A 7,616-nucleotide genomic window follows, 5' to 3' on the forward strand; every position below is an offset into this window, starting at 1 on the left:
CTTTTTTCCTCTGGTGATGCATCCGGGAGATAACTTGATGGTAATTTTGGGTTTGTATGTTCTAAAAAGTATGGACAGCTGTGGGGCAAACGACCTAACTACTGTCCCGCAGAACACCCTAATGCATCCCCACGGTTCGGTGCAAAATCGTCCTGTCCGAGGATACGGACGAATTTTGGGACATAAATTCATCCCATGGACCACCAGACGGGAAGGTTTTCGTCCCGAGGGATGAAAAAACCGTCCGTCCGGAGGTCTTGGACGATGGACGGATGAATCTGGACGGAAAAATCGCCAGATTCACATCCGACGGTTGAGATATTGCCACGTGGCCTTGCAATAACAATTTGCATCAAAGTCCCTGTATTTTTTCATGAGTGCTAATAGACCCACTCAGAAATAATTGTACATATGTCCCTTTGTGTTCTATCTCCTCAGTAATTCCCTTAGAAACTTGAAAAAAATCCATATTAATATATTAAAAAAATAAAATGGGTTCTTTCGTCCGGGACAAATTTCAGGACGAAAATTCGTCCTGGGAGGACTGGACGGGACGAAAAACCATCCCGGTATGACTGGAGGGGACGGTTTTTTATCGTTGGATGAAAAACCGTCCCGTCCTCGTCCCTGAACTTACTCTGGACGTCGGACGGGACGAAAATCATCCCATCCTGTTCATCGTCCATGTCCGGGACGATCCAGAACTATAGGTAGGGAAGGACACGGTCCGGTCACGGTCCGGTTTTGTCAAAAACCTAAACCTAGACCTGAAGTTCGGTCCGGTCTCGGTCTCGGTCCGGTCCGGTCCCCGGTCGGTCATGTTGACTAGTCAAGGTGAAATTCAATGTCAGGTTGACTTGGTAAACTCATTGCATCAAACTAGACTCCATGTGAATGTCAGCTCAGGTCCAGAAGTAGTGTTTGGTAATGATAGAGAGAGAGAGAGACAGGAGAGAGGGAGAGAATGAGAGTGTAAGACAGTAAAAGGGGAAATAATGAGAAGGGGAGAGAGGGAGGAGGGTGAGAGGGAGATAATGCGAGAGTGATAGAGGGTGAGAGTGAGAGAGCGAAGCAAGGAGAGAATGGGAGCAAGACAAGGAGAGAGTGGGAGAAAGAGATAGGGAGAGTAAGCCTGAGATCGTGCAAGATGGAGATAATACGAGAGGGCGAGAGTGAGAGGGTGAGCGAGATGGCGAGACTAAGAGAGAGAGTGTGATTTTGAAAGAGGAGAGAGGGAGAGAGTGTGTGTGAGATATTGAAAGAGGAGAGAGAGTGCGTGATAGATTGAAAGAGGAGAGAGAGTGCGTGATAGATTGAAAGAGGAGAGAGGGAGAGAGAGTGTGTGATAGATTGAAAGAGGAGAGAGGGATAGAAAGTGAGAGATTTAAAGAGGGAGAGGGGGAACTCAGAGGGAGAGAGGCAGCAAGTGAGAGAAGAGAGAGAGAGAAAGGGAGCAGATGAGAGAGAGGGAGAGAACGAGATGGGGAGAGGGAAAGAGAGAGAGAGAGCGCGAGAGAGGGAGAGAACGAGATGGATGAGGGTGAGAGAGAGGGAGAGAACTAGATGGAGAGAGTGAGAACGGGATAGAGGGTGAGAGAGATAGAGGGAGAAATGGAGAGAGTAAAAGAGGGAGAGCAGGATAGATGGAGAGAGTAAAAGAGAAGGAGAGGGAGGGGGAGAGCAGGATACAGGTTGAGAAGAGAGGTAGAGAGAAAGAGAGAACAAGAGGGAGAGCAGGGTAGAGGGTGAGAACGAGAGGTGGAGATGATAAGAGGAGTTTTACTCGACACTTGGACGCCATGTCAGCAAAGCGGGCCCAGAGGAACGGAGTCAGCAATACGTGGACCAATAGGGACTTAAATAAAAGAATAGATAGTAAGAATTGAACACGTACCCCATATACTCATTAGAGAAATAGATGTAGGATTCAATGTAAGTTGAAACATAGTCTAGGATTAAATATAGATAGGATTACACATAGATAGGATTCAATATAGTTAGGTCACATATTTAAACGACAAGATCCAATGGTTGATATTTGTTATAAACTAACCGTTATGACTTGTTATAACGGCTACGATTATAACAAACTAACTACTATAGTTACAACTATATGCAATATAAATACGAACCAACATCATTGTAATAATTTGCGGATAATAATACGATCTCAACGATTGTTCTTGTTCTTGTGTCTCTCCTTCTCCACCCACTCTTTCTTTCTTTCAAATTCTTCTTCTTCTTCTTTCGTCCGTCCGAGAACATGGATCGTCTCAACAAGTGAGAGAGAACGATATGGAGAAAGGTTGATGGGGTAGAGGGAGAGTGAGAGAGAGCGGGAGAGAGGGTGACGGAAGAGAGGGAGAGAGAGAGCGGGAGAGAGAGTGACGGGGAAAGAGTGAGCGGGAGAGAGGGTGACGGGGGGAGAGAGAGAGAGAGAGCAGGAGAGAGTGTGACGGGAAGAGAGGGAGAGAGCGAGTGATAACATGCATTTTAAGTACCTTATATGATCATATTTACCTATTTATCTGCATTTAATTACTTATATTTGCATGTTATCAATCTTAAAATGATTAAATCTGTTCTTAGAATGATTTGTTGATTTTACTGCATTTTTATGGATTTTCTAACAATATATTCTAAAAGAATATTATTTTTGAGATAGAAAATGATTTTTCTGGAATTTTTTGACATTTTATTTGGAAAGATATGATTTTTCTGAGTCAAAAATATATATATATACGTATTTTTTGGGCTTTTATTTTATTTAATATGAATTTTTAAATGTTTTTGGTTTTTTTTGGCGCCGGATGACGTGGCACACTCACAGCCACTCGTTTAAAAGAAAGAAAAAGAAGAAAGAAGAAGGTGACGTGGCGCGCTGTCGCGCCGCCACGTCTCCCTCCGAAAACAAAACGTGTTTTGCTTCTTTTTTCTTCTTCTTTGTTTTGTTTTCTTTGACTTTTCTTCAGGTACACGTGGACTTCGAAAAGCGCATGTGCGGAAGATGAAAAGCACGGAATGCGGAGCGCTTTGACTTCTCAACGGGCACGGAAAACGACGCCGATGACGAGGAGAGAGAAAATAGCAATGGCTAGGATTTCTTCAAATTGAAACGGCCATAACTTTGATCTACAACTCCGATTTAGCTGAAATTTTCAGCGTTGCTTCGTCTCCCCCTCCTCTTTCTATCCAAACCCTCAGATCTATAAATAGAGGCCTGGATCATTGTAAAATTCATCTTGAACTTGCTTCCTACTTGTGTAGGCTGATTGAAAGATAGTGAGTTTTGAGATCCATCAAGAGTGTTCTTGGTGTCCTGAGTGTGTGGGAAGAAGCATTGGAGAAGAGGAGGGGCTTACCGGCACTCGTAAATTGCCGTGATCTTGGCGGAACATAAGGATCTAAGGTAAGTGTCCTCGCCTTACGTTGTCTCTTTCCCTTCACTATATTTAACATAATTAGAATTTATCATCATACTTGCACTCTCATTTCACTCGTGTTTCTCGTCTCTCCATCCGTGCCATCATACCCAACCATTATCCTCATTTATACTTTCGTTCATCTTCGTGTCCGTCACAATCATTTACTCTTTATTTTAGTTGAAATAACATATACATTTAGTACTTCTTAATCAATATCACTAGCTCGTATCCTTGAATCGTGCTTTTGTCGATCTTCTCATAAGAACATCACGAGTTAAGAAAGTAATTCCTTAATCTTCGTTCCCTGTGGAGACGATCCGTACTCATCCCTAACTAAATATTTTTAAGTACGGTTAAATATATTTATTGAATAATCTCAATCACCAACGACAAATTTTAACCCTAAAAGTGAGATTATCAGCGAGCAGGAGAGAGGGTGACGGGGAGATAGGGAGAGAGCGAGCAGGAGAGACGGTGAGAGCGAGAGAGGGAGAGAGGAAGAGCGGGAGAGAGGGCGGGAGAGAGAGAGGGAGCGAGGAAGAGAAGGAGAGAAGGCGAGCGAGAGAGGGAGAGAGAACGATAACGAGAGCGGGGGAGAGATTGAGAGAGGGGGAGAGATTGAGAGAGGGGGAGAGGCAGTGGATGCGGTCTTTGGTCCGGTTCGAGCATGCGAACTGGAACCAAGACCGAACGTCCGGTCAGCCCTAAAAACGCTGACGGACGGTCCGGTTCGGTCCGGTCTGACCGAATTTCGGTCAGACCGTGTCCTTCCCTAACTATAGGTGCAACTCCCTTTTTGTCTATATATCAATATAAACCTGTGTGCTAAAGTTGAATGAGGATACAAACTAGATGTAGGTCTATTAGGTTCGTACTATACAAAACCTGACGTGTCCATTAGAAGTGAAACCCTGGTACCCTTTTCTAGTTGTGTGTTGTGTAGCATCAAAGTTTAGAACTAGATAAACCATCATATTGTTGTTTGTCATATAGATTCAGTTCATTGGTATCTTATAGTTATTGTGCTAATGATGATTATGAGGATACATTTTGGAAGATGATGAGGTGGTGCAATGTAACCACTGGATTGAAATATTTAGAAGGATTGTGCACAAGTTACATCGTGACCACTCCTAGAAGGAACCTTCATGTATCTGTGGATTTTATACCTTCAAAGTATTCGAGTATTTGAACATTCCACTGAAATAAGTGTTCATGCCAACACCATCCTATCCTGCTTCAATTAATTTTTACTAATGATGCCTCACTGGGATGATGAGTAGTTGATTGAAATTTATGGGAGAGAGAAATTAGAAAGTAACAGGTATATTTTCCTTTTGTAAAAAATAATATATTCTTTTAATTGTGTACATAGATTCTTAAATTAAAATAGATTCATGGTAAAAATTGAACTAATTCTAGAATTTATCAAAAATTGTCAAAGGAATTAGGATACATCTATAATACTCCATTTATTATTATTTTTTGTGCAATCTTTGCTAACTTAACACAAAGTGTAACTCTTAATTATCCAAATCACACATGAATTTATAAGCTCACCAATGATGTAATAATTTTTATTAGTTAATAAATAAAAATAGACTAAAAATATAAAAATGTTTAAGTTTAATCCAATTACATAGAATCTGGGTGTAATCTAGAGAATTGATGATACTCGTTTAACCTAGTGGTTCTGATAGCTAAGTATCATGCCAAAGAAAATGAAACTTTAATTTTTGGTCTACTCCTATTTAACTAAAGTTGAGTCCAGATTTATCTATAGGGGTGGAGATTATAATTATAGCTACTAGTAGTGATTAAAGGACAGATAATAAGTATAGGAGTGAGATCTAATGAAAGGGTTATTTAAAGGTATTGATTGTCTTATTGATAATGTTTTAACCCATATTTAGCTTTTCCAATTTATCAAATGACAATGAAATACAAAAGGTCACTTAGAATACAAGTTCTCTCAAGACATGATAATTGTGATGGATATTACGTGGCTGTCAAGCCAATCATACAACCATGTTTTTATTTCAGTTCATTGAGTGAAATATTTCTTCATTGTTATTCTTGTCTGATAAGTATAATGATGTCCATGAATACAGCTAATGACCTAGCAAATTATGATAAGATCATAATATAGTGATCATTACTCTTTAAACATGCATTATAAATATTCCTATTGGATGGATAGTCGAAATGGACATCAAGTTATCCAGATAGAACATCACTATATTACCCTACTTATAAGATAAGTATGGTTTCTCCTATAGTCATTAATGTGGAGACACTAAGGAAAAATGGTGGGTGCTCTTTGGAGAAAGAGTTCACTGAATTAGTATGTATGAATCCCTAAATGGTAATATACCTAAACATTAATCAGGTTGAATTGAGATTCAAGTCGTGGTTGTACCGTGACGTTGTACTATGTCCCAACTAGACATTGTACCCTTTACGGAACTCTACGATGACACCTGATGATGGCGCAAAGGGCATCTACTCCACGCATCACCAACTCCAAAGAATAGGAACGACCTGCCGACACCTAAGGTCTCCTCCACGACCTACAGCGATATCACTACTGTATCTTTTGCCTTTGCATCATGAGAGTGGACGAGTAGGGTCCGCATGTAATTGGGACATTCATGCTCCCTCCATGCCTTAAAACTCTTATAAACACTCAATCTTACATAGCTAAAACCCCCCTGGTTGGTGTCTAGGGCAAGGCTGAATCGGTCTATGAGCACAACTCTTGGGTTGGTCGTACTCTTCACTGTGTTTCTGCCAATAATAATAATAAATATTCAAATCATGGTTTTATAAGTGACCCATTGATCTAAGATACTAAAGACACCTTGTGTATGGACAACTATGTTTTGACTATGACTTATGAGTCTCTAACTGGGATTCAAACAAATCATGGCCCAAATGTAGTAATAAGCTCATGGAGATGATCGAGTGATGAAGAAGGGGTCATCCGCCCCGAGTACAAAAGGATATTAACTCAAGGAAGATGAGGAAGCTAAATCCCTGGCCAGGGTTGTGAGGATATTGGAGAAAGCATTCTCTAATGATCCATGTTATTCATCAATACTAATTGAATGACGAATTAGGGTTTGACGATTACAACTATTCCCTAAGCTGTGCAATGGTCTCCCGTGGATGAAGGATTATACATACATGGTAACCAATGATGTTAAATTTTATATGAGAGAGTTTGAATACTACTCAATATCTTCTAGAGCACAAGGTTTAGCTTGACACCCCATGGGCCTGAAACTTAACCTATCAATTGGGGTAAATTAATCCGTAGTTAATTAATCTATATGTGGATATATTTAATTAATTAGGTCGGCTAATAATTTTTATTGAGCCACTAAAGCTTTTAACTAGAATGATATATGGTCATATAAGCTCTCACGCATGAGATCATAGGGGCAGTGGTGGATATATTTTATTTAATGGGTTTTTATGAAAAATCCTAAGTAAAGTATAAATAGGGAAATGGGCACCTATTTTTGATACCAAGGCCAGCCAGATCTGGGTGCCCGCTCATTCTTCCTTTTGAGGTCTCTCCACTATCCAAGAAGCGAGTCTTCATGGTGAGGTCTACAAGGATTTCTAAAAGAATGGGAGAAGAAGGAAAGATCCAAGAGCAAATTGATCACGTGGAATAATGTCCTCACAAGGTATATGTGATGTATTATGTTTTTGAGATCGATTTGTAACCAATCGATTCTTCCTTTGCATCAAAAAGGATTTTCTATCATTCAATCAAGGCACCATAACACAAAAATATGGAATAAAATATAACTCCTTCCAAATGGTGGTCCATCCATCCATATGTTAAAGGTTGTATAGTTTCTTTCATATAGTCGACTTTGGATTAAGATAATTGGACTCAAAGTAAGACTTAATTCATTTGAAATAAGAGTTAGTATTAAAATTTTCAACTTATTAGCCAAATGCTTGAGTATTTTTTATAATAGCTAAAATTTGATTAAATGTAAATAATAATGCATATTAATAAGAGTATTTTATGGCAAGACGAATACATCCAAATTACCAATAAAAAAATCACACTTATGACATCGAACTGTGCATCAAAATGTTCATATTTGCATGTTATCGTGACCTAAATTGATAAAAACAGCATTCAGTTTGATTTTAAAAGTTTCCGTAGTT

This window comes from Wolffia australiana, chromosome 3 (assembly GCF_029677425.1).
Source record: "Wolffia australiana isolate 7733 chromosome 3, ASM2967742v1".
NCBI lineage: Eukaryota > Viridiplantae > Streptophyta > Magnoliopsida > Alismatales > Araceae > Wolffia > Wolffia australiana.